The following is a 27,725-nucleotide window of genomic DNA, read 5'->3' on the forward strand; positions in this document are numbered from 1 at the left end:
CACGTTCTCATCAGAGAGTAGACGGCAGACTGCATCTGCTTTTTAATTCCCAAATATAACAACTTGAGGGAGTCCAAACTTGCTGGAGAAAGCGAATTATAGGAGAATTGGGGAATTGGACAGTAGGGGTTGACAGTACTTTGGAAAAAGGATGAGCAATTTAATATATATTTGGGTATACATGTATGCTAGAGCCTGGTCTGGAATAAGGCGTAAAATACAGCTATAAGAATCACTCGCTGTTCGGTGAACTTGAGAGGACAGTTTTGTCCATTTTTAAGGTCCACCCGATAGAGGTGTGGTGGGCGTGGGTAGAAGAATGAGTCCATAAAGATACCAGATAACTGAAGTAAGGTAATACATTCCATCTTACCGTGAACTTGTTAGGTTTATTAAGTTGTCTTTTTGTAGCATTCATATGAATCGTAAAGTTCAATAGCTAAATATTTATTTTTATTACGAGTTCATGTTATCAACGTTTTTAGTATTTAAATTTCAAACGTTAATTCATCAATAAACTATTATATTTCTTGTCATAGATTTTATAATTAATTAAAACATTTTTTGGAAAAATGACTTGTTTTAATGCTTGACCATAAAAAATGACACAAAGTTAAAAAATTACTCTACAGGCGATGTGCATCCATTATAATATTTTTAGAACAGATTTGATGAAGGTAATTGGGCAATTAAAATACTGAGTTCAACTGGGCCGCTCTGTATTTATACTTTATGAATAAGTCGGTTATGGCCACATCACAGAATTAATCAAGCTGGAATCTTCATCGTGCCCGTGAGGCTTTAACTCGAGCTTGCCCCGTAGCGTTTTACATATTTGTATTTCAGGGCAGCAAAACATTTATTTATGCAATCGTGCATAAAAGCGCATTTACCATATAGGCGTCTCTAATCAATTATTTGTGTCTAACATTCGGCCACCCTGACCTTGCAAGACTTCACTCCGGCCTGCTCTTGGAATATGGTGGTTTTTATTCTGGTTTTTCTATAACGGAGACATACTTTTAGCTACTTGATCTTTTAAAATGTCTTACCTTGTTGATGATTTTTTCTTTATAGTTCCATTTTATACTTTCCATACTGTGTATTTTATAACTTCTGTGAAATAAATTTTTTTACTTTTTGGGGGTGACCTGCAGTTTATTCCTTCGGTGAGGTCCGACTGCCAGACACCATTTTAAATTCTCTTAATATCCTGGTATATTCAATGATTCTTTTTCTGTTTTCTTTTTTTTTTCTTATGATCCTTATAATATACGTCTTGCTCGGGCAGGAGTTCGGTGGTACTATGAACTTAACATAAACATTATCTATATATTTTGATCAAACGATGTCAACTCTATTCCTAATTTTTGAATTATTCTATACTGCTGGCGGAAAAGCTTCCTGTTCGTCAGATTGCATGTATCCCATGGAATGGAGGGCTGGCTGCCGACATTTATATGCATGTCGTGTCTGCTACTCTCGTCCGTAATGTAGACCTATCCACGTCTGTTGTGGTGACCACAGATTGGTTGGCTACTCCTGTGCTGGCAGCCTGGCCGTAAACGTTCATAGTAACGTCGCTCGTAATGGCCCCCGGTTTTTGAGTATCCCACATAGGTATGCCCCTTTTGCAAGCCCTCTTTACTTTCTTAAATATAACTATATATTTGTACTACAAATACGATGTTCTTTCCAGTTGCTCTGTGGATTTGTGTTCTGAATCGCATCTTAAATTAATGACTTTATGTCTAATACGATCTGAGAATAGAATAAATATTTTCATTGTGTAAAACAATCGAACACTTGTTACCTCCTACTGTCCAACCTCTTTGATAAAACTACTTTGAGCGGAAAGACAAAAAATAATTTGAATACATTTAGTGTTTAATATCTTACTATGTATTTTATAGCTTATCACTTTTGGCGCATAACACCAATATAAAATGAATTTCTGGAGAATTTATCCCCCTTAAAAATATAACACACATTTATCTAATGCTGTCTTCTAATTGATCCAATGTTCATTTGAAATTAAATTGGGTTATATGGCGGCATTTTCTATGGAGGAATGTAGTTTTGTATATAGATTTCTTATTATTTTGATTATTTTTAGTCATCTAGTTTTTAATCATAAGCAAGCAGAACTTGGTACTCAACAAGGCTTCTACTTATTGGCATATCAAGACACCAAATGATGAGATAAACGAAGTAATAAAATAAAAAAAATCAATGAATATGTTAACAATAAAAAAATAGAATAAGAATAAGTTTTACAAAGAATAAACTATTTATCTCTTAAAAAATTTGTCAACTGCATAAGTCAATGACATATAGTTAATAAACACAAATTACATAAACACTTCATATCGCACACTTATAATAAAATTTTAATATAGAACATAATTTATTTGGTTTGGATAAAATAGCTTTTGGACTTTTCCAATTTTTCATTATTATATCACTTATTGCGTCAGGTGTTTTGTCTTTGTTTGTGATGAAACCACTGGTGCTTGTGGTACGTTTGTCTAAAAGAAACCAATTTTTGAAGAAGAACTCAAAACTTCATATTACATTTTCACGATCCTGACAACTATTCAATTTGGATTTATTGGATACGGCAGTGTCTGTAAGTTGTCCTGTTCTCTGTCTTTCAGAATTCTGAAAATTCCGTCTCTTTAAAGCAGACCGTGTGTCTAAACTTCTCAATACTTTATGTTCGAGACAATATTGCTCTGCATTATATTCTTTTATTAAAATCATAAATTACATTATCCCAACTATCATCAACTGGTACAAGTTTAATAGGTTCTAGAGGTGTTACCACCTTTTCAACTCCACTGCCTTCTTTTATTAGCTGCAATTCTATACAATTTTTATCGGGGCAGGTACTATGGTGTAACTAATATATAAAAAAGTACTGTATTGGTTTTCTTTAATAAATAATACACGGTGACATGTATTGTAATCACAAGGGACTAGTACAATATTCCCGCTGTTAGCAGCTTTGCACTTCTTCAAATGTATGTAGGTAATGTAATTCTTCAAATGTAATTCCATCCTTGATACTCTTATGTGATGTGAGTTATTGTATAGACAAATAACTTTTTCATTGGGACTGTAAAATATCGGTAAGTATTAGTTTTAAATTCTTTGGTCATATATTAGTCTCTTAATATCTCCATTGTTTAAATTTCTGTATTATATGTTTTTAAGTTAAATCATAAACGTTTATAAGTGAATAAATGCACTTAAAATATTTCAAGGTAGCAAATATTGTTTATCAAATTCTTTTGTCAAAATATTTTATGTTTTCTTATTGGTTACATATACTGAAGATCAAAGAATAAATTAGATATGACGAAACCAAATCGATTGTAACCTCCGATATATCGATAGTTACGTCAACCGATATTTTTTAAAAGTATTCCATAAATATTATAAAACCTTCTAACCATTTTTAATAAACAATTAAATTTGGTACTTAATTTTAAAAGATTTGGTTCACTTCACTACTTAATATAAAAGATTTATTAATAAATTCGATACTTTAATGTACATTTTACAATATTTAAATAATATCGATATTTTTTGGGCCGTGCCCTGTGTGTATGTTAAATCTTAATTTAAAATACTGACTTTATTTCTAACACGATCTGAAAAAAAAACATTTCCAAAATGTAAAACATAATCGAACAACACTTACAACAATAACAGTTGCAGCATGTTTAAGAAAGTTTGGAATAAATTTGAGTGATATCATAAGCGATTCACACATAAATAAACGCACTTAAACTTTAAAATATTTCATAGGAGCAATTTTTTTTTCACAATATTCATTCTATAAACATAATAAAATCCTTTACATTATTTTTAATATACATTGAAAAAGGATATTTAATTTTAAAAATTAGGTTTACCTCGCTACTTAATTTTAAAGGTTTATAAATATTTCCATATTTTAATATACTTTTTACAGTATTTACAGAACATCGGCCTACATACCAATATTTTCATTTTTTATTAAAAATATCTACATATTTTTTGTGAAATATCGAAGTATTTTCCAGTAGCAGTAGCTGTTAAAATATATCTATATTTTATTCATCCCTTATATCCATATACTTTTTTTAATAGTTGACCTTGGAAGTGAAAGAAATACATAAAATTAAACAAATTAACACGGCGGGAATGTGACACTAGAAGTTGGAAATATTATTCAACAACTTCCATTCGAGATCAAAATAATATTAGGTCGACTGCACGTTGTCGATATGTTCCCGTGCCGCACCACCGAATGGTTCCAGAACAGTCTCCGTTAGTTCGTTGATCGAAACGCATTGGCTTGTCTTACCTGTCGGACCAATAGAGGCCTCTTATTTAAACAAATAAGGTTAGAATATAATGAACATTTTAAAGACTATAACATCTGTGCTGAGGTTATAACAGTGAGTTAAATAAGAATTTCTGTATTAAAATAAGTGGTGACAGTGATAAAATAGCCGATGGATTATCCCCAACAAAAATGGTAAAATCAGACTGTGTAGAAACTTTGCTTGTCGTCTTATCAGAACAGAAGCTAGAAATTACTGAATTAGCGTAAAAATGCTGTATGGCGTGGTAAAATTCCTCATCTGGTGCTTCTAGTGCACAAGCTAGGATGGTTTGGATATGCAATTAATCTAAACTAAAAATTAGGGGTAAGTGATAACATTATAATTGTTAAAGCAAGTCAATCTGTCAAAGTCCGGTACATGCTATACAGTAAATAGTTACTATTTGAATGTTAAGCTATATATAATAGTACAGGAAAAATATGTAACAGACCTTATTCTTGGGTTTACTAACAGATAATTTCCGAGTTAACTTGCCTATAATGCAACAACTATCTGAATTGGCGTCAATGTCCTGTATGAAATACTTTTATTTCTTGGTAAATAAAATACAAATATTCTACAAATATTATAATGGTCACTATCTTGATAATATACTAGGTGTTGCAACGATGATTACAATAACAATCGTATATCAACTACGTCAGCAAAATACTCTTCGAGAGACTCTAAGAAACTATATGATTTCTCCTCAAGACGTCGGCCTTTGTATCCAAAAAGTGTACTTCTCAGCATTCCCATCGCTCGGTCCCGATACCACGTCTGCCTCGATGAGCGAATCAGGTGCCCTCTATGTAATTGGTTAACAATACCGATCTATATTTTCTTATAGCCCATCTCTTAGTGATTATGGAAAATTTCACTTGATTCATTTACCACAACGACCTAATTTGAGGCACTGTATTAAATAACATTGAATACGGACTATATCTTTTTACGGTGAAGCGGCAATAGAAATAAAAAATTCTGGGAATATACGAATAGTTAATTTAAATCAAGAAAGAAGTCATCCGTTTGTACTCAATCATTGCAAAAAGGCCCATGCTGAAATTAGTTGTTGGTTAAAAAATTTTAAACCAAATAATACTAATTGTTCTACTACACAACAAAAGAAATCTCCATAAAATCCCTATTCCTACTCTGTTGTGTGATGACAAGACATAGCATTTCATTATAATGATGACTGTGGTGCAGAAACATCTCCTAAAGGATAGAAACACCACTTAAAATCTGTCATTCGAGGGCAAATTGACGACAGATCATGAGAATGAGAATGAGAATGAGAATTATTATTTACATGTAGTTTAGTGGAGGATTTACAGATTTGCGGCTAGCTGCATATTGAAATATTGCAGTTTATCTTAAGTCTGCAATACGTTAACCTAATTCACAAACATACTAAATAATTTTTTCTGTTAATTAGATTTTTCAAATACTAAAATATCGCAATATAATATAGTTTTAAGCAATATAAATATAGTTTTGCATAGTACTAGGATTTGTATTAAAAGTTTGAGTTTCGTTTTATTCATTTTTCCGATTTCTAACATTTAAACCTTTAGGGCGCTTCGATTTCATTTGGATTATTTATCATATTTCACAGAAACAAAAATAAGTTTAGTGCCACCAGCAGCAAAAAACCATAAATGAATAAATGGAACTAAAATGTATTAAGGCAAATAATCTAAATTTGCCTACAATATACGACTACTGTGTGACTATAACTAAAATAATTTTAAATATAGTTTATTAATATTTTTCTTTGTATTTCGAGATTTTGATTATTTCTGATCTGTGGCTAATTGAAATATTACTCCAAAAATATAAGGTCTAAAAGGATTAGTTTTCCAAACAATTGACAATGATCCTATTTCAATTGTTTAGTATTTAATTTCCGTGTTTGTTAATATTCGAGAAGCTACCCGGTCGTTCCGTTTTACCATTATCCCTCAAGTCGGAAGAATTAAACTAATTAATTAAACTAATTAATTAAATTAATTAAAATCAAGAATTAAACAAGTTACAAAATTTTAAGCATCTGTTGTTAATATGAATTGTTTATCAAAGTTAGGATACATTAAAATTCTATAAGATGTTATAATTTTTTTACATTTTTCAAAATATGTTCTTATTTTTTTAATATGGAATTAAGAGTTTTCACAATTTCATCGAAATTTTAAACAAATTTAGAATATCAAGAAGACCTATAGAATTTTTTTAAAATTGGAAAATATGGAATTAAGACGTTTCACAATTTCATAGAAATTTTAAACAAATTTAGAATATCAATAAGACCTATATATTTTTTTAAAATTCACTTTCATTTCTTGATATACGAAATCTACCATGGATTTCATTTTCTTAGTTGGTCAAGTATTTTCGGCACTACCCCAATTGGAGAATTCCATGGTGATATTCTAATATTCTCTAATCAAATAACTTTTTAATTAGATTTTTAATTTCTTGTTTTAGGTTATAACAGCACCCATAGATTTAGTAATTTTGGGATTTTCAAAATTTGTTTTTATGTGATATTTTATTTTACAACTGAAAGTCAAAGGTTCATCCTTATCCAAAACAATGCCAAAACATATATATGTACATATTTAATTTTATGTTGTAAATCAAAATTTAAATATTTTGTTAAAAATTTGTTTCACCTAATTTGCTTCTTTGTATCTTTTGAATTGGATGAATATTTGGACGAGGATTGTCTTTGATTAAAAATAGTTGATAGCTTTCCCCGCTTATAAGCCATGAGAATTCAAAACCTGAAAAACATTAACTAGAAAATATAAATCCTAAATACCATCGAAAGGAGATTTTTTGAAAACATATTAAGAGATTTTTGCTGTGAGAGTATGTAATAGAGGTTACATTTATTCCAAGTATATTAAATTTTTCTATTTCATTTTTACTATAAAAAAAGAATAATTCAAAATAAAGAAGCTCCCGAATCCACAAATTATTTTAATACCGACAGATTACTTATATGAAATGTTGTAATGCCGTCTGGGGATATTCGTTTACCATAAAGCTTTGGGGATAAAAATTTGATCTAGCTCTACTGCAATTTCGTCATTTTAAGCAATATTTTCTTCACTAAAAGAAGCGTTGGGGCCAATTTTAATTTTAAAAGTTTAATAACAATTTTAGGAATTATGTCTAATTGTATGGTACGTTCTACATTTAGAATATTTAAGTTTCAAGCGAAAAACATGTTAATTACACTAACTGCATTATCGAAATATAAAGTATGGCCAGATTGAGTTGGATTTATTAAATAATATTTCATATCATTTTACTAATTTGATGTATTTTTCACTTTTATTTAATAATAGAATTTGATAAACTTACAATTGACCTATTGTCTAAGACTTGCAGACGTTTCTTCGTCAGAACGATTTAATCAAAACAATCAATATATCAGATCTGACAAAAGGCTTGCCGGTGGTAACGCCAAGTTGTCGTTATTGTGGAATATTTGTAATTTTTTCTATATATGTAGGGAACGACACATGATCCATCTGTCTGACGGAGCCGTATCTACGTTTCAAGAATACGCTCTGAATGGTTCCTTGTTTGTGGAATAGCCGCCACCGAAAGAATACGTTCGAGTGACATACAATAATGATTAGTGTTTAATTTATTGTTATATTAATTTTAGTTATAGTTTATATTAACAGAAGCAACCACACAGTTATTATTATTGACTTGCCTTAAATTATGAATTATGGGTAATATAACACCTATACACTGATACACTTATACACACTAAACAAGTCCCTGTGGTTTGGTTCGCTTCGATCTTCTGATTTCCTGCGTGTTGTCCAATAGCTGTATAGCTTCCACGTTACTGTGATTATGTAACCGTATTTCAAGGCGAAATCTTGGATCACTTCTTGTAACCATTTGATTTCGAGGTCATTGATTATTATTCGCAAAACTGTTTGATGTTTGGCGTATTATAAATATATGGCATTTGTCAACCCCATATGTGCGCACCATGGTTCCAAATTGGCTTTATGATTGACTGATAAACCAATCTCTTTGATTTTAGGTCAGGTAGAGAGTATATTCCAATTAACCAATACAATTGCTTGACTTTGAGTCTAACCTGCTCTGCTTTTTGTCTAACATGAGGTTTTTAGTTTAACCTAAATATAAATCTAAAAAAAATATTTATTCGTATTTCGACGTATTTAGCTGATTCTGCTTGAATCAGGAATCCAAAATTAACATGGACGGATTTGGAGCGATTACGCCATATTTTTCAGCATCTGTCTAGTGATATAATTATGTTTTTGTCATTTTGCTTCAATTCAAAATTAACATGGACGGATTTGGAGCGATTAAGCCATATTTTTTCTCTAGTCCATTTGTAGATTTTTTTACTGCTACTTGTACGTTATCTATAGCCTTAGTTAGACAACTTAGATTGCTCGTTCATCTAAAACTCTAAATTTTTTCAAAATATTGGGCGGAAGCAATCTGTTCATTTTGTATATTAATCCCAAATGCCATACCCGGTCAAAAGCTTGTGAGACGTCCAGTAATATTGCAGGGCAGTATTTCTTTTCTTCGAATGCCTCTTTAATCACCGCTGTCACTCTATGCGCTTGGTCCATTTTTGAGTGGTGATTTCAAACTGCAAATTGGAAATCTGGTATTTCTATAAATTACTTAATGCGTTTTGACAGCAGTTTCTCATATAATATTGATATCGTAGGTAACAGCGAAATACGCTGGTAAGATCTAACTTGGTATACTGGTCTATCAGGTTTTATAAGCAATGTCAACATGATTGTTACTTTTCGTGGAAGCTCTTTTATTAACCAGCCTTTTTAGGATTGATGTTAATATAAATTTCTATGGCAACTTCCATTGGAAAAATCTGATTTACAGCAACATCGGCCTTATGAACAGGATTTGTATCTATTGTAGATCCTATAACTCTCGGTTGGAATAGGTTATACGTTCTTGCATTATAAGACTAAACGGGTCTCTGCTAGTAAATGTGTTAGTAGAATTGGGTTTGTTTGTTTTTTCAGATTTGTCGCACCTAGTGCTAACAGCACTGGAGTGTGATCAAATGATACTTCGCAAAATCTCTCGATTTGTATTTGATTTGAAGAGATGCCCTCCGAAATGTAAAAGTCCAGTAGGTCTGATAATTGCATAATTATATATAATATAATACAATAATTACATGTAGTATATATATTGCTGCGAATAGTTCGATGGGTTTTCCGGGTATTATAGGCTGTATGTTTAACATTTTTTTAATTATTTAATTACTATATTGTGTATATATTGTAATACGTGTCACTGCTGAATTTTTTAATATATGCACCTCACTACATAACGCTACACAAGATCAGGTGATTTGATTTTTTTGAGTCTGTGGCGTATTCCGGTGATATCCAATAGTTGCAATATTTCAATATTCGTATGAGAATGGAATCTTTCCTCATGCTCCCTTGCAATTCTCTTGATTTCTTGACTGACTGTGGGTGTCTGAAGGTCTTGATGTAGGTAACAGGTCCTATGGTATTTGGGTGCACCCACAATACCTCTCAGGACTTTGTTCTGAAAAACTTATTTGATTTATGTTACTCTTTGCAGAACATCCCCATAATTGAACTCCGTATGTCCATATATGTGTTAGTAATTGCTTATATAATAGCAATTTATTATATACTGTTAATTGTGATTTTCTTGCAATTAGCCAGTAGATTTTCCTATTTTTCAACTCCAGTTCGTTTCTTTTCTTCTTCATATGTTCCTTCCAGCGAAGTTTTGCATCGAGATTCATTCGAAGATGTTTAGCGTTGTTGCTATATGGAAAGATAGTGTTATTTAAACTTATTGGTGCTTGTACGGTCTGTTTATATTATGAACTGCACATGTACAGATTTACTTTCATTAATTCTTATTTTCCATGCTTGTGTCCAATTATTTAAACTGTCACTTGCCTGTTGTAATTTTCGTGAGGCTTCTTCAGTATTATCTACGACAGCTATAATCGCAGTATCAATCAGCAAATGTAGCCTTCGTAATATTTTCCATTTGAGGTATAACACAAGTGTAGAGCAGATAAAGCATTGATCCCAGTACACTTCCTTGTGGTACACCTGCTTTAGCTTCTTTTATTGTAGAGTAAGCTTCTTCTAGTTTGACTCTGAACATTCTGGTTGTAATGTATAATTTTAATAGTTAGGTGTGTTGTTTTGGTAGTATTTTCTGTAGTTTATGCACAAGGCCTTCATGTCAAACCTTATAGAAGGCTTGTGTTACATCTAAAAATATAGCTGAGCATACTTTGTTACTTTCGTAGGCTTTTTCAATGACATCTGTTATTCTGTGGACCTGCTCAATTGTTGAGTGCTTGTTAAAAACCCAAACTGGTGTGTTGGTATTAGGATTTTTTTCTTTATATGATCGGTTTTATCCTTTTCAACAGGAGTTTCTCAAAAACCTTAGATATTACTGGCAGCAGTGATATAGGTCTATAGGCTCTTATTTCGTTTGGGGACCTCCCACGTTTTGGGATCATTATAATTTCCTCAATCTTCAAATGTCTGGGACATGTTTTAATCTAAATGCTGTATTGATCCAGTTGGTGAGTTTTATAATTCCCTTTCTTGGTAGTTTTTGCAGTAGTTCTCCTGTTATTAAATCGTAGCCTGGTGATTTCCTGGGGTTAATGTCAGTTTCAATAACTTTGTTTAACTCTTTCGACGTCACTAATTCAATCATCGAATTTTCAGCTTCTATATCCGGCAAAATATGTTCAATATTAGTTTCGTTTGGTTTGAAAGTATTTTCTAGATATTCAGCAGATGCTTCTGCTTTTTGGTGATTGTCACGTGCCTAATTACCACATAGGTCTCTTATAGACGAACTGTGTAGACATGAACGCTTTAAATATTTTAGGGCTTTCCAGATTGAGTATTCAGTTTCTTTATCATGTGCCAAATTTCTCAGATAGTCATTTATGGTTTTGTTTTTAATTTCCAGTATTTCCCTTTTCACTCTTTGAGTTATATTGTTTAAACTATTTTTATTTTCAGGTGTTCTGTTTTGTTGCCATTTTTTTTGTAATTTACGTTTTTCAGCTACCATTTCCTTCACTTCTTTAGGATAATTAATTCCTTTAGTTGTACTATTAATTTCTGGAGAATTATTCAAAGCAGCTTGTTGAATATCAACTACGAATTTCTCTGCTTCAAAATTTAATTGTTCAGTTGTCTTGAGGGGTACATTTAGTTAAATTCGTTTGTTCAATTCTTCAGCAAATCGTTCCCAGTCTGTTCTCTTGATTGTAAACGTTAGGTTTTTTTCTTGTCTTATTATATTTTCGCTCAACGTCAGAATCACTGGCGTATGATCTGAACTTAGCTCAAAATTTTCTTCGATCTTTTTATAGTTGGATGTTATGTTTCTTACTATGAAGAAATCTAACAAGTCTGGGGTTTTCTCTTGATCAGTCGGCTAATAAGTTGGTTTTCCAGTTGACATGTAACTACGTCGTAGTTCAGCAGCTGCTTTATGCCGTTCATTGTCTTTAGTTATTGTCATTCTGGATCCACATCTAATATTTTTTGCATTGAAATCAACTCCAATTATAAATTTTTCTCCCAGGTTGCTTAGGACATTCAAATAATTTTTCTTTTTTTGATTGTATCTTGGAGGACAATAAATTGCGGCTATTGTACCCTTGTAGTTAGTGCTGTTACCTGATTTTCTGCTGTACTGAGCCGGGGTTCTTGATGGAGGCAAATGTTCTTTTTTATTATTATTACACTTCCTTCTCTTGCGGTGTTAGCTGGATGTATGGTATGATAAAATGTATATCCTCTAAATTTTTTAAAGGACTCTTTTGTTAAATGGGTTTCTGATATTAGGCAAATATCTATTTTTTGCATATCTAGGAATACTTTTAGGGTAGCGTGATGTTTTTGGATTCCATTAGCATTCCAAATTGCTATTCGGATATATTTTTTGCCATTTCTGGTTTTTGATGCCACAGGACTAATATTTTTCAAGCGTAAAAATATTCGATAATTTTTTCTTGTTTGTCCAGCTTTCCTATTAGTTTAAGTAGCTATTCGTTGGTGGTTGCTTCATCTTCCTTCCTTCTTTGCTTATTTTCACTGATACTTTGGGCATAAGTCATTTCACCATGAACGTTATTATATTTTCTCAGTTGTTTCTTTTCACTTACTGTTTCTTGAATTTTAACTTGAGCTATTCTATTTCTCCTCCCTTGTATTGTTTTAGCAACTACACATCCTCTATAACTTGCCGGATGCGCTTCATTGCAGTTTGCACATTTCGGCTTAGCTTCTTTGGGTCACACTCTGTGGTGATATGTTTACCTGAATATTTTACACATCTGGGTTCTCTTCTGCAGAATTACTGTATGTGTCCATGCAATTGGCATCATTTACATTGCGGTATTAAGTCTGATTTTTTAGAGGTTTTATATTTATTTCAACCCCTAAAATTCTTTTATACCTGTTCTAAAATACCAAAAATGTTTTTTGTGTCCGTATCATTTTCTAAAAATTCTCCTTTGTTAATTTTGGTTTTTTCTTTTTTAAAACTATTTGTCGCGTTTAAGCATTTAAGCCCATTTTGGTTTAGTTCTGTATTAATTTTTCACTTTTGTTGATGACTTTCACGACTGTTGATGGAAGCGCTCTTGCCATAGCTTTGAGGCCTCTGTTTCTTTTGTCGTCATAAGAGTGCTATTACAGTTTCAGCAACTCTAAACAATCTATTATTATTGTGAATATTGTAAGACATTCGGCGTCGAGTTTTATTTATCCATTGTTAAGTACCCTTGCTTTGAATATCATATATTTGGACCTCATCGTTAAGCAAGTCAAAGTCGGTAATATTACTTTGTTTTATCTAATTTTTGTGCAGTGTTCTTCTCAATATTTTTTTACGTATTGTTGAAATAATACTGTTATTTTTATGTTTCAAATTATCCTACGCTGCATTTGTGGTCCAGATATTCAGTTTCGGCTCTTAACGTTTTATGGCATTTTGCATTTATTTTCTACTGTACTGACCTTTTTTTCCGATGGCACTTTCACTTTTTCTGTATATTCTAAAATCTGCTCCAATAATATATCTGGAAAACTGGAACACTCTATGAATAAATTATCATAAAACTCAACCAGGGTGGTACAAAAGACACTAGAATAAACTGAATAAGAAAATCTTAGTGATTATGAGCATCGCGTCCTTGGAAATGATGTGTTTTGAAGTTCTAACAGCTCTAGGATGTTTTACAACAACATGTCGTCAAAATATGGACAAATTTTACAATTAAAAAGAAGTGGCAATCCCGTCTAGTTCCTATACACTTTCCTTCAAATTTAAAAAAAACATAACTGACCCTAAATGAAACGGTCTAAAATATCGCACTACTAGATCGAATTCTATGTACCATAGATATTTGGAACCATTCATGACAATCTTGAATGGTACAAGTCTTCGTCGGTGTTTTTGGTCAAAATATTGAGAAAATATTAACAATAGAACTCGCTTTTATTCTATTATGTATTATATACAGAGGAATAATACTAAAATTATGGATTTTTAAATACATTATGATTGACAATCACATTATCATAAAGATGTAAGTTGCATTTAATATATCTTAATATTAAACTTGAAAATCCGTTGCAGATCCTTCAGGTCTCTCCTAAAACCTTCTCTGAATAACAATAATCAAAATTCCCAAATTTAAATAAAAGTATGCTACCTACTTAAATATACATTTATTTATCTTAATCAATTTTAAGGCATATTGATATTTATTTTTCTTGTAAATACTCTAATATGCATCAATGATGCTGATGTTATAACAAAACGATATTTAAGTTCAAAATAGCTATTCATTTCAAAAATATACGAAATATCTAATACCTGCATAACTAGACCTTCAAAACTCTTTTGATTTATTTGTAATATAAATATTGTAAGATCAATATCGTATTAAAATGGTACTGATAAAATAATTTGATTATGGCCAAAAGCATACCCTTAATCATTAATCATAAAGATCATTATGGAATGTACAATTGAAGGAGTTTTAATTTACTTTTTTTTAAATATTTGATAAAAATTTTGTTATATTATCGACATGGCAAAATTGCTGAATAATTTAAGATATAGCTCAAAGTCCTACTGAATACTTGTATATTAAAACAATTTTGTTAGAGTTTGGGACACGAGATATTCTCTTGTCTCTATAAAATCAGTCTCAATTTGTGGGTATACTGATTTATTCATAATTGTATGTAAACAAAAATCACACTTCATTTCTTTTTTAAAAAGTTTCACTAAATAACCTGAGATATACACTACGATACAACGTAAAACTTTGTTTGCTCTTATAGGAACATCTGGACTGAAGTTATAGTCAAGTAATTAACAGTAAGAATGAGCAAAAAGGGGGATACTGGCTGAATGAATACAAACTTTACTATTACCTTCTGGAGTTTGTTCAAGTGTCCATGATACTTGCTTCAAACACCTTGTTTGTGGGCCTGGAATGATGGAAATAGGCACTACAAATATAGTAAGACAGTTTTGAAATTAATGGTAATAATTATGAACAGAAATGTGACTGACTCCTTCAATATACCTTCTATATAATTTTGATTTTGATCCACTTCCATTTGTACATGTGCTGGGCTCGTGGTATTATTTTCACCATTACTAAATTGTTCATAAGTAATTAAAGGAAGGTTTAAATATATCACAAAAATGTCACACGTAGTGACGGAAATAAATCTGCTTCATGTTTAACCAACCAGTTTAAGATTTTTAAAATTTTCTACTCATTTCTTAAGGATCGCTTTTCTAACGGAAAACGATGATTTCCTCACTGTGCATCCGGGCACACAACACTTTCTAGAACGGGAATGCATTTCAGCTACGGACTTTCACCTAGTAATAAAATAAAATAATAATTTAATCTATAAACGTTATAAAAAGCTGACCACACTGTTCTCTACGTAGGGCACATTGAAAATGGGGTGCAAAATGAACAAACCATAAAACGAAATGAACGTTTCAGATTCCGTCGCGGCTCTTAGCGTGGCGAATAAAACAAGAAATGTGTTAAAGGTAGCGAGATCTACATGTTGGACTTGGCGAAACATTTCGCCAAAATTTCCTAAGAAGTTAAATTTCTATTACTCTATGAGTATATTCGCAAAATATTACCAAAACACCCACCTACGAAACTTCCTGCCCTACTCGTATTTAACATAATAGTTTGGAGAGCATAATTGTGCTTCTATCCGGTAGCTTCCAGAACAGTCTCCGTTAGTTCGTTGATTGAAACATGTTGCCTTGTCTTACCTGTCGGACCAATAAACTAGTAATGTGGTCGAATAAAGGCCTTCTATTTATCCTGTCAAGTGTGTGTGTTTAGAATATAACGTACATTTCAAAGACTATAACATTTGTGCTGAGGTTGAAATAGTCAGTTAAATAAGAATTACTCTATTAACATAAGTGGTGACAGTGATAAAATAGCCGATGGACTATCTCCGTCAAAAATGGTAAAATCAGACTGTGTAGGAATTTTGCCTGTCGTCTAATCAGAACAGAAGCTAGAAATAACTGAATTAGCGTAAAAATGCTGTATGGCGTCGTAAACTTCCTCATCTGATGCTTCTAGAGCACAAGCTGTGCCGTCAACTATGATGTCAAAATTTGTTTGTCAAAAATCGACAAATTAGGGGTAAGTGATAACATTATAATTGTTAAGGCAAGTCAATCTATGAAATTCCGGTACATTGTTACTATTTGAATGGCAAGCTATATATAATAGTACAGGGAAAGTATGTAATAGACATTATTCTTGGGTTTGCTATAAATAATCTCCGAGTTAACTTGCTTATAATGCAACCACTCTCTGATATGGTGTCAATGTCCTGTAAGAAATACTTTTATTTCTTGGTAAATAAAATACAAATATTCAACAAACATTATAATGGTCACTATCTTGATAATATACTAGGGGTTGCAACGGTAATTACAATAAGAATCGTATATCAACTACGTCAGCACGATACTCTTCGAGAGACTCTAAGAAACTATATGATTTCCGGTCAAGGCGTCGTCCTTTGTATCCAAAAGTGTACATCTCAGCATTCCCATCGCTCGGTCCCGATTGAGTCAGAGGAATTCTTTCTTCAGGTCTTGAAGTTTGAATAAAAAGTGAAAATATGTCATTTCCCATTTGGTTGCCTTTATGAACTTGTTTTTCAACTGCAATCAGTCGCCTTCGAAATAGAATACCGTGGCATACCTTTCGCCGTTTCTCACCACGAAAGGTACAAAATTATCTACATTAATCTGCAGGAATCAGCAGGAATCTTCATGTATGTCATTATATATATTATTAAAAAAAACGAATATGATCCTGGTGCAGATTTCAGAAAATTATAGGTCTGCAGGATGTCTTCCATCAATATTTTTCTCTGCCTTCTACGAACAATAGCTTCCCAAATGAACCGTCACAATGTTTAAAATTGATCTTATTAAATAAAGAAGCTTCGTATTTGCTAAGGGGATAACAATTTACTCGAAGGCACTGATAAACTTCTGGTGAAAATTTATTCATCGTGGAGAAAATTCTCTCATTTATAATTCGAACGGAGACATATTTTAAATTACTCACTATGATGTAAGGAATGTGTTGAGATTCGATAGTGCTAATGTAGTTCTGCTAATCTATCGGTATTACTTACTGAAGCTGCCGGTACACCATGCCGGTTTGATTCAATAATTTTACTGTGTTCGTCATTCGAATTATTTCTGATTATTCTAATATATCTTTGGCTATTTGGCGACGATTTAATTATATCAATTTTGTTATCTGGATCGTTATTTATCGACATTTTCACTTTTTATTTGAATTTAATCTCTTATTGTTTTCTAGAGACGCCTTCCGTCACGTTGGTAACTAAACAATAACAAAAATTCATCACCAGCACATTGATTTTACATCACCCCCTAACAAAATATAAAAAAATATTTTTTTATAATTATGATATTATTATAACTTCTGATAAAAATATTAATAAAGCAGAGGTGTATTATTCAAAAAGATACCTTACCAATTAAAATGAATTAATTTATATGCTTATATATAAAAATAACCATAATTATTATAGTGACAGTAACAACGTAATTTATATTATTTTGCTATCACGGTGACAATATAAATATTAGTAAATATATCAAGTTATCATTGGGATCGGTGTTTTATTACATCATAACAACTGTTAAGTAATTATAAATGTATTGTTATGTTAAATTAGTATTGTTGTTATAAAGGTGATTTTATTTATTTCCATATTATGTTTACAAATTTTATTACGAATATTTTAGGAGCTCGAGTTTATATTTTGAAGGACCCATTGGACACTATTCTAGAAGGAATAAGAAAATTCTATAAGTTAATGGTTATTTACTATTTAATATTATGTATATGTTGGTGTGTTATATTATATAGTGTTTTTTTAATTTTAAAATTTCGTTATAAACATATGTTAGTTTTAGCGTTTGTTTTAATAGTTTTGATAAATATAACTTAGCCCAAATATATTAACCATTTTTAATTATAACGTTTTTTTATTAATAATAATCCTTATTGTATATGATATTTCTCTTTTTTATCACTATTTACCTTCTATGCCATGTTATATTACTATAAACAAAATACCAGAATATAAAAGAAAAAATAATCGTACAAATGAACAAAAATAAGCCATTGTTTTTATATCAATGCTTTTGAAAAACCTATTATTTTGATTTCGTCTTAAGTTTTATATATATGTAATTAGCTATATCCTTCGTTCAAAAAATATATTAACAATTTTTAATTATAACGTTTTTTATTAATAATAACCCTTATTGTGTATGATATTTGTCTTTTTTATCCCTATTTACCTTCTATGTGATGTTATATTACTATAAACAAAATACCAGTATATAAAGGAAAAAATAAACGTACAAATTAACAAAAATAAGCCATTGTTTTTATATCATCAATGTTTTTGGAATACCGATTATTTTGATTTTGTTTTCAAGTTTTATATATTTCTAATTAGCTATATTCCTCGTTCAAACGAGTAGATGACAATGGCGATGACGAATCTGTAGTTAATTTTAGATATGACTTATCAACAGCTGTTATCAAATCAGTCATCTACTTGATGTTTTATAACTTGCAAAAATTAACAACTTGTTCAAAAGCACCTCTAACTGTAACTACCTCACTTAATGATAAATAAAACATCATAGTTGATATTTCAACTCTGTAACTGAAAAAAAAAAACGAATAATTGAATGAAACTTCAAATCTAAACATAATCTCAGAGAAACATAAGGCTATATGGACATTCATACGAGCAGTTTTATGGATCACTATAATTTGTTCAAAAATATCAAGCAGTAATTAATATAGTACGTTTATTGATGAAGAAACAAATTTCACATAATAGAACAAAAACATGTTTAATTTCTTATAAGAAAAATATTAGTGAACTTAATACTAATTTAACAGCCTATAAAACTTATAACAATATTTGGAATGTTACTGACTAAAAATTCATCTTCTACTTAACATTTCCATTCATTTGACTGCCTATACTCATCCAAGTGCGATTTGCAACGGGCCATTTGGGAACGAAGCTTTCTTGATGATCAAAATATTGGCTAACATCCACAATATTCACTAAATCACAAGAATTTAGTTGAATAACTTCTTTCTCTAGACCCTGAAGTCTAAACAAAAACCGCAAATAAGTTAACTCCCATTTGGTGGCCGTCACCAACTTGTCTTTCAGTTGCCAGCAGGTTCTTTCGAAACAGAACATCGGTGAATATTTTTCGCCATTTCTTACCACAAAGGGTACAAATTTGTTTGCGTCAATTTGTAAGTATCCGCAGGAATCCTCGTTTATGTCATTGTGCATGTTATTATTTAAAGCGAACATAATTCTAGCGCAGGATTTGAGGAAATCATACATGTGCAGAAAGTCCTCCTACAACATCTTCGTATCTCTGCTTTCTATGAATAAAAGTTTTCCAAATTGACCATCGCTATGTTACAATGACTAAATTAATCTCATTAAATAAACACGCTTCCCATTTATTCAGAGTATCATAGTTTACTTGAAAACATTGGTAGACTTCTGTTCTATTTTAAATCACCGACAATGATGTAAGGCAAATGCTGCAGGTCTATTGCGTGCCATCCAAATTTTACAACTGGAAAACATGATGCTTCTTGCAATTCTGGTAACGTTTCGGTCTTACTCACTGCGTCTAGGATAACATGTCGGCTTTATTCGTTATCTATATTTTGTCGGTTCGCTGAGTTAATTTATGACAATTTAATTATATAAACTTTGTAATTCGAATGATTTTTATTCGACATTTCACTTTTTACTTATATTATTTCAATTAACACTCTTGTTATATATTTAAGAAGTACACTACTCTTATAATCTCTACTTATATACTACCTTCTGTCACTGTCACAATTAAACATTTGCACAACTCCCCACAAGCTACTTGATTTTAAATCCGATTTCAATAATTTACATAGAAATATTTTTTGTTCATTATAACTTGTTCGGAAAAATATATTAAGATAATAACATATTATTTAAAAAACACCCGTTAACGTTCAGTATATATTTTTTTGGTTTTCTTTAAACATTCATCACATTTCAACTACGAGTAATATTAATCAACTAATCTATGGAAAAGATGTTTTATAATACCATGGCAACTGTCAAATTGTTATAAGATTGTTGTTTTTAAATTAGTATTAGTTCTATATGTAATTTGTATGCTCTATTAATTTTAATATAAATAAATAAATTATAACAGGCGTATTAAGTATATGAGTTTTTAGGTATAAGAGTTTATATTTTAAATTGTGTTGTTTTATATAGGACCTTTTTAATTTAAAAATATTTGAAGAAATTTGCGAGTGTTGCCTAAGTTTGCAATTGTGACATTATAAATAACTGAATAAACTAACCAAACCTCTCTTTAATCTAGAGATATATTCTGAAAAATATATTATACTTTTTATAATATAAATTAATCGTCGGATATAAAAATTAATCTAATTTAATAAACATACTGAGAGCAAAAATTCGTTGATATACATTTATTTGAAAACATTGGCAATCTTCTGGAGAAAATTTGTGCGTGATTGAGAAAATCCTCTCACTTGTGCCTAATTCGAAATGAAACGTGCTTCAGTTCACTGATAGTGATGTAAAGGATGCGAGTATTCAAAGGTCAGCGATCCGAAATTTACAAATGAAGGTTTCTGAAGGAATGAAGAAGGCTAATGTTTCTTTCAATTCTGGCAATATCATTGCTGCTTACTGATTAAACCATACCGGCTTTATTATTTAAACGATTATTCATTAATCATTTCAATTTTTATAGCTTATGACGCATTTGATTCATTTATGGATAAAAATATACTTTTATTTTACTTGAAATTTAAAACTAAAATATATTATTTTAAGAACAAGTACTGAATTGGATCCACTAAGGGAACAACGACTCTGTCATAGGGATGCCGAAAAAATATTCATATTTTTCTATGTTCATGGTTTTATATCTTTCATGATATCATGTTCATATATGATATCATGTAAATTAAGGATTTCAAGCAATCTAAAGAGCTTAGATATGTTTTCCGAAGTAAACAAGTGATAAACAGTGAAGGGAAGTTAAGTTCGGTTTTCGATGTGATCAAACTGTGGTATACTCAGGTTGGAGAGCCATAGCGAGAACACTGAAGAGGGGGTATCCCTTCAGAAAATGGGAATATATGCATTTATAACGACTTAGCGTAAGTGGGTTAGGTATAACTTGGCAGGATCATTAATTGTGAGCATCAATTATTAATGGATGATCACATCAATATACTTGAATTGCGTTCAGCGTAGTATAGAAATCCGTGCAGATCAACTATTCACCAGGCCCTTCTTTCAATAGCTATCGAAGCTATCTCCAAATGGCAAACCTCTCAGCAGTAAAAATTATTATGTGTTTTGGGGTGCTGAAAATTAAGGAACCCGAAGGGCCTATAACGGACATGTTAACGTTCGCGTTTTAATCCATCGTTATTTGGGTAGGGATGTAAGTTGATCGGAAATCTTCACCGAAATCGTGTTTTCTGTATATGCTGATCTCTGTGTCATTACAATTTTAGTATATGGCATAAAGTAGTGACAACAAACAAAAACTATCAATTTACCTGAAAATATTACCTTATTTAATTGAAAGAAGAGGCGACTGGCTGAACGGCGATACATAGTGACACTGAGGGTAAAACACACCTACCCGTGTCACAAAAAAAGAACAGATCCCCGGATAGCCTTGGGCCGAAGCGAATACCGAAGAAATAGTTATATCAGCTTATAGGTTAAATTTAAGTTAGTGAATTGTTTAATATATCTATAGATTGTACATATTAGAACAAACTGTGAACGGCTTGTTATATGCACATATTATGCCATTTAATCATTTTTTCAATGAAATTATTTAAAATCGACTGCTTTCATATTTATACACTTCAAACTTGTGATGATATATCAACATTTTCCATTTCTTTTAATAACTGAGGGATAAATATCATTTTGAAGGTTTTTCTTAACAACAATCAATAAGCACGGAATTTGATACTCTATTAAAATTATTAAGATTTTTTCTGGTAGCTGATTTACAGCTGAATTTAATGAAATGGGGCACTTGAATTAATTAAAGTCTCGATGCATCCCATATATGTGTAATTGTTTTCTATATCGATATTTATGTGTTTTTTGTGACATCTCAGATTTATAAATATACTAATTAACAAACAAATTAACTGAAAGTATAATTAATAATTTTAAATTTTATACAATTTCATTGTTTGTACCTATTAAATAAAGAATTAATTAAATTATATTATTACCTCCAAGCAGGTAAAATTTATTATATTAAAAACAAAATAAATTTCCATACAATTATGAAATGAAATATTATTTCCGGAGCTACAAACTAATAATCTAAAGAGTTTTATAGAGAGGGTTCATAAAAATAAAGAGGTAGATATTATGGGAGTTTCTGAATCTGAGAGAGCCAAGTAGGCCAAATTAAAAACTTTTAATAATTATAATTTATATGATATTTTAATAATAATTAATAAGTATTAACTCATTACTAAATTGAATTAATTCATTATTACAATAATATATTTTACAACCTGTGGACGATCCGGTATTTGGAAACAAACTTCTTGTAGTATTCCTAAACAAAAAAAAAAACATCATTAGTAAAGATATGGTCATGGCTGTTTTCTTTAACATTTTTGAATTTTTTTAATACCATACACAATAAAATCCCGTTATACAATATATAAATACACATAATATATAGGCATACTTCCATAACAGCATAATTTTTCAAAATTTTGAGGAAGTGCAAAAATTGATCGATGATTTAATTGAAACCAACATCGTTCTTTAGACACGTATCGCCAGAAAGATGACGAAACACGCATTGCTTAATCCATAATCTACTATTTTTTCTCAACAAATGTCTTTTTTAAGAGGAAAAATGATCAGAATACATGTAAGGACCTAATAAACAAAAACATTAAAATACATAAATGAAAAAAAAAAGAAACTTAGAAGGGAAAGGTCATTTGTGGTAGACGTTCAGTACAGGCTAATTAAGACTCCCATGGATTAATATCTAATGATGCGATAGCCGCGGGTTCGAATCCTGCTGGGGCATGGTCGTAAATTTATGTTTTTGATTGTTTAAAAATCGTGATTGTCCTAGGCAAGAGTGTAAAATCAAGAAAACAACAAGGATAATGATCCCAGTCGCGCCAGTAACTAGGCTGGGTAAGACCGGATGATTTCTAAAGTTGGTCATTCGCCAGTCGGTATGCTTAATGCTGAGGACCGTGGTTTGGTGCCCACGCCAAACTGTAGTATCAGTCCAGATAAACCCATAGTTTGTAAAAGGAGACTTTAAAATGTATTTTTAAAAAAATCGAAAATAATGTATGCATAGACGGAGTAACCTCGACCAAGTATTTTAATGCAAGCAGAATGGATGCCAAGGCAGGTAACCTTTACAATATGCCATGTGACAGCTAAGATAATCCATCAAGAACTGATAAATTGCTAAGTTGCACATCTGTCAACCACAAAGAGTTGCATGTTATAGGTATACATCACGACTATTTAATGTGTTGATAAAGAACAAAATAAATAACATAAAATGTATTGTAAATGTACAGAAAGCGGTTTTATTAGAGACAGCCTAAGTGTAATAGTGAATGGAAAACCTGGAAACGCATTAGAATTCAACCATTTTAATATTTATAACATCAGGTATATATCAATATTTTCCTAAAGGCTTACTGGAATTCATAATAAAATAAAAAAAAACATTATCTAACAAATTTCAATTTTTTAAAATTATACATTTACCCTTAAATTTAAAAAACTAATAACCTGATTTTTACAGGCGAACTTCAATCAGGATTCCCACGGATTAATCTGCTATGACATATTAACATCTATCGGTTTCACGGAGTTTAATTGGTGGCATTACTAAAAATTCACAAATGTTCATGTCTTATCCAGATCCATACAAATTTACTATTACTTTAGCCGCTTAGCCAATAAATTTGTAAACAAAATAGTTTAAATAATATAAAATAAAATTAATAGTACGTTTCAATATTTTTGATATATTAACTGTAACCATAACCTATAAATAAAAAATGGATAACGATAATGAATGACCTTGGTATAAAAGATTGACCAACTCAAAAAACTAATTAACAAAATTATATCACTATTACAAAATATTTATAGAATTTATTTTTTTGGCTTTTATAGATGTGTTTTTGAAACATAAGAATATGTGAAATAATTTTTATGCAAAAATTTAACTTATTTCATATTAACTGAGAGATTAAAGTAATCAAGAAAAACCGTTGGCATAAACTTTTCAGCCATTTTGTTATTATTTTAATTGTCCAGTTCATTAGTCGTATTTTATTGAGTTTATAATTTACAATTTGTGGCTCAAGAAAATAAAACCATTTATAATGTCATCAAATATAGAGAGTGCTGTGAAACATTTACTGATATTGAATATCGAAACTCAAGAACCGTATCTAGGGAATGTTATAGATCTACGGGCCGGTACAAGTACGCCATTAAAGGAACAGATACCAACGCCTGCCCCTAAAACCTTCGGATGGCTCTACATCGAATCGTCTAATATACCTTATATTATTGTTGATGATATTTATGTTAGTATTAGAATCTTAAACGACAAAGTGTTTTCGCGAGTGAAGAAATTCTCGCTTGAAGTTTATAACTTGTTTTACGTGAAATGTAGTCGAATGAAAAAAGTAGAAGCAGATCTGTTCAATATGATTAACATTGCACATGTGGAAACTTTCGGAAGCAGATTTCTAGAGGGAAGTGATTATAAAATGCAGTTGAATGATTTTTTAGGGCTGTATTATTTTTTAAAATTTTGCGAATATATTTTGTATGATTTAACAAGGAACATGTACCAAACTTTTCCTAAAAATACGTGCGGCTTTTTACAGATAACTGCTAATTGTCACATTCCATTTGTAGTGAGAAACAAAGAACTTTATGCACCCTTGTTTTACGTTGAAGGAGATTGTTCCTTTTTGGAAGACAAAATTATAGTTTGTACCAAGTGGGAAATGTCCTATTTTAAATTATTAATCAGACTTCAAAATATTCAAATCCAATTAGGCAAACATGACTTGTGCCTAATGGTTAAAATTGATGATTTATTACCCTTCGTTGAGGGTGCTATTGATACACAATTGACATGGTCATTAACTGATATGAGCTGGATGAAACCAAACAAGTGAATATCAAAATTGTATTGTCCAACAATAATAGATATTGTTTTTATTTTTTTTTATATGAATTTATGTATTGGTTTATATTTCTAGAATTTTACAACGCAGTTTAATAATATTTAAAAAACTAGTTTACAGTGTTTATGTATTAATGTAATATACAGATTAATAATTAATAAGAGTTTAATTTAACAAACTAAATTCATTTTATAATTTATTGTGTCATTTAATAATAATAAATTGAATATAATTTAATATTAGCGTTGGGAACAATCGACTGAAAAAAGTCGATAGTCGCAAAAGAGCCGAAATAGTCGATAGTCAAAAAACTATATAAACTAGCGACCGAAAATAATAATTACCATTTTCAAATGCACATTATATTATAGTTCAAATGCACGGTTCGAATATTTTTATCAATTCGTGATGTCAGTCGAAGATGTACGACCCCTTTCCTATATAAATTTTAGGAGACGAAAGGTAGTATTTTTTTTAAGGTAGTATAAACGAGACGGAAACGTACATATTCCTTAACGTACCAACTTTAAAATAGAAGAGGAGAAAAGTAATGACTGAATATTATTAACTCGCAATTAGTTCTCGACAGATATTAATAGAGACTAAAGCCGTTATGTTTAAAAGAAAACATCGAAAGTATTAAATAATAGAAAAATAGAAACTTGGAAGGCAAAATCCATTATTGGAAGACATTCAGTTTTGTCTAGCTAAGGCATTTATCGGGTAATATCGTGAAGAATGTATCCGAAGATCATTGAGATGATTGACGATGATAAATGTATCATGCTATGGCTAATATTATCCACCTAAACTCGCTGGAAAGCTGAAATTCTTAAATACAACAGGTCTCATTGTAAAAAATAATAAATATAAAATATAATAGGGCGTAGAGTGTCCACAGATCAATTGATTACTTTATTTTAATATACAAACAATAGTATGAGTTCTCTTCTGTTATTACAGAAATTTGTTTTATGTTTTTAAACATTACGAATTCTTAACATTTATTTTTCATAGAAGTGAATTTTACAGCAGCTGAAATTTGTGCCATGATGGTCTAAAAACGAAACATCCGTAATATATCCGTCATAGCTTACGTAGATAACGGAAAATCATCTTTAACAGACTCCTTAGTATCAAAAACTAGTATTATTGCTGGTGCCAAAGTTAGAGAAATACATTTTACAGACACCAGAAAAAATTAACAAAACAGATTTATTACCATTAAATCATCGTAAGCATATTAAGAATATGTAGTCTTTTGAAATATTGAACGACGAAATTTAGAAACCACTGAAAATGTATGATAATTTTGATTAGTCATTCTGAAGCTTTATCTCTTTAAAATAAAGCTGGGTATTTGTTTTAACATAAATAATAACTAATCTATTTTTAGCGCCATATTTATGTATTTTGAACTCGAAGATAGGGATTTTTTCACAAATAATATTGATTAACGCGAAAAAGAATAGAAAGTTTTTTTGATTAATTTGATTGGTTCCTCTGGGCACATAGATTTCCGTTCTGAAGTAACTGCTGCCCTTCGTGTAACTGATGATGCTCTTGTTGTGGTAGATTGTGTTTCCTATAAGTAAATTCATAATAATTATTTGTATAATAAATTAAATAAATATGTATGTATGTTTGGTGTAACTTCACTTTGTATTAATTTTACTAAAGAAACATGCATAATGCAATTCAATGCAAATGCAATAACGCATATCTAAATATATTTCTGTGGTAAAGGCTACCAAATTAAAGTAGGAAACATAGTAGTGTCTTTAGCTAAGTCTGATCTTATTGTACAATGTGTCATTGAAGAATCTAGCGAAAACATCATTGCCGTTGCCAGAGAGCTCCTGTTAGAAATCTGTCTGAAGGCCTTGGAGGAGGATCATGCTAGAATTCAAGTTACTTAATCCGACCTAGTAGTGCCCTTCGTGTAACTGATGGTTTCTTGTTGTAGTAGATTGTATTACGGGTAAGTAAATTCCTAAATAATTATTTGTATAATAAATTAAGTAATTATGTATGTATTTTTGTTGTTACTTCACTTTGTATTAATTTTACTAAAGAAACATGCATAATGCAATTAAATGCAGATGCAATAACGCATATCTAAATTTATTTCTGTGGTAAAGACAATTTATTAGGAACTTCCGAATTAAAGTAGGAAACATTGTAGTGTTTTTACAATCTTCGACGAACATATTAAGCCAATCTTGTTCATGAACAAGATGGACCGTAACCATTTGAAATTGCAGTTGGATGCTGAATAACTTTACCAAATTTTCTGATGTTAAACAGTCAATGGGTTTAGAAAT

General features: G+C 30.7%; 2 pseudogenes across 1 annotated transcript in view; both read left to right on the forward strand.

Moving 5' to 3' along the window:
* Window positions 1-27,725, forward strand: part of LOC143205649 (eukaryotic translation elongation factor 2-like) — a 497,146-nt pseudogene that overhangs the window by 211,082 nt on the left and 258,339 nt on the right. The gene's annotated exons all lie outside the window — the stretch shown is intronic.
* Window positions 24,583-27,698, forward strand: LOC143205761 (eukaryotic translation elongation factor 2-like; annotated as a pseudogene).

Source organism: Rhynchophorus ferrugineus, unplaced genomic scaffold (assembly GCF_030347505.1).
Source record: "Rhynchophorus ferrugineus isolate W39M unplaced genomic scaffold, kcgeb_rfMv2 rfM14, whole genome shotgun sequence".
In the NCBI taxonomy this organism is placed as follows: Eukaryota; Metazoa; Arthropoda; class Insecta; order Coleoptera; family Curculionidae; genus Rhynchophorus; species Rhynchophorus ferrugineus.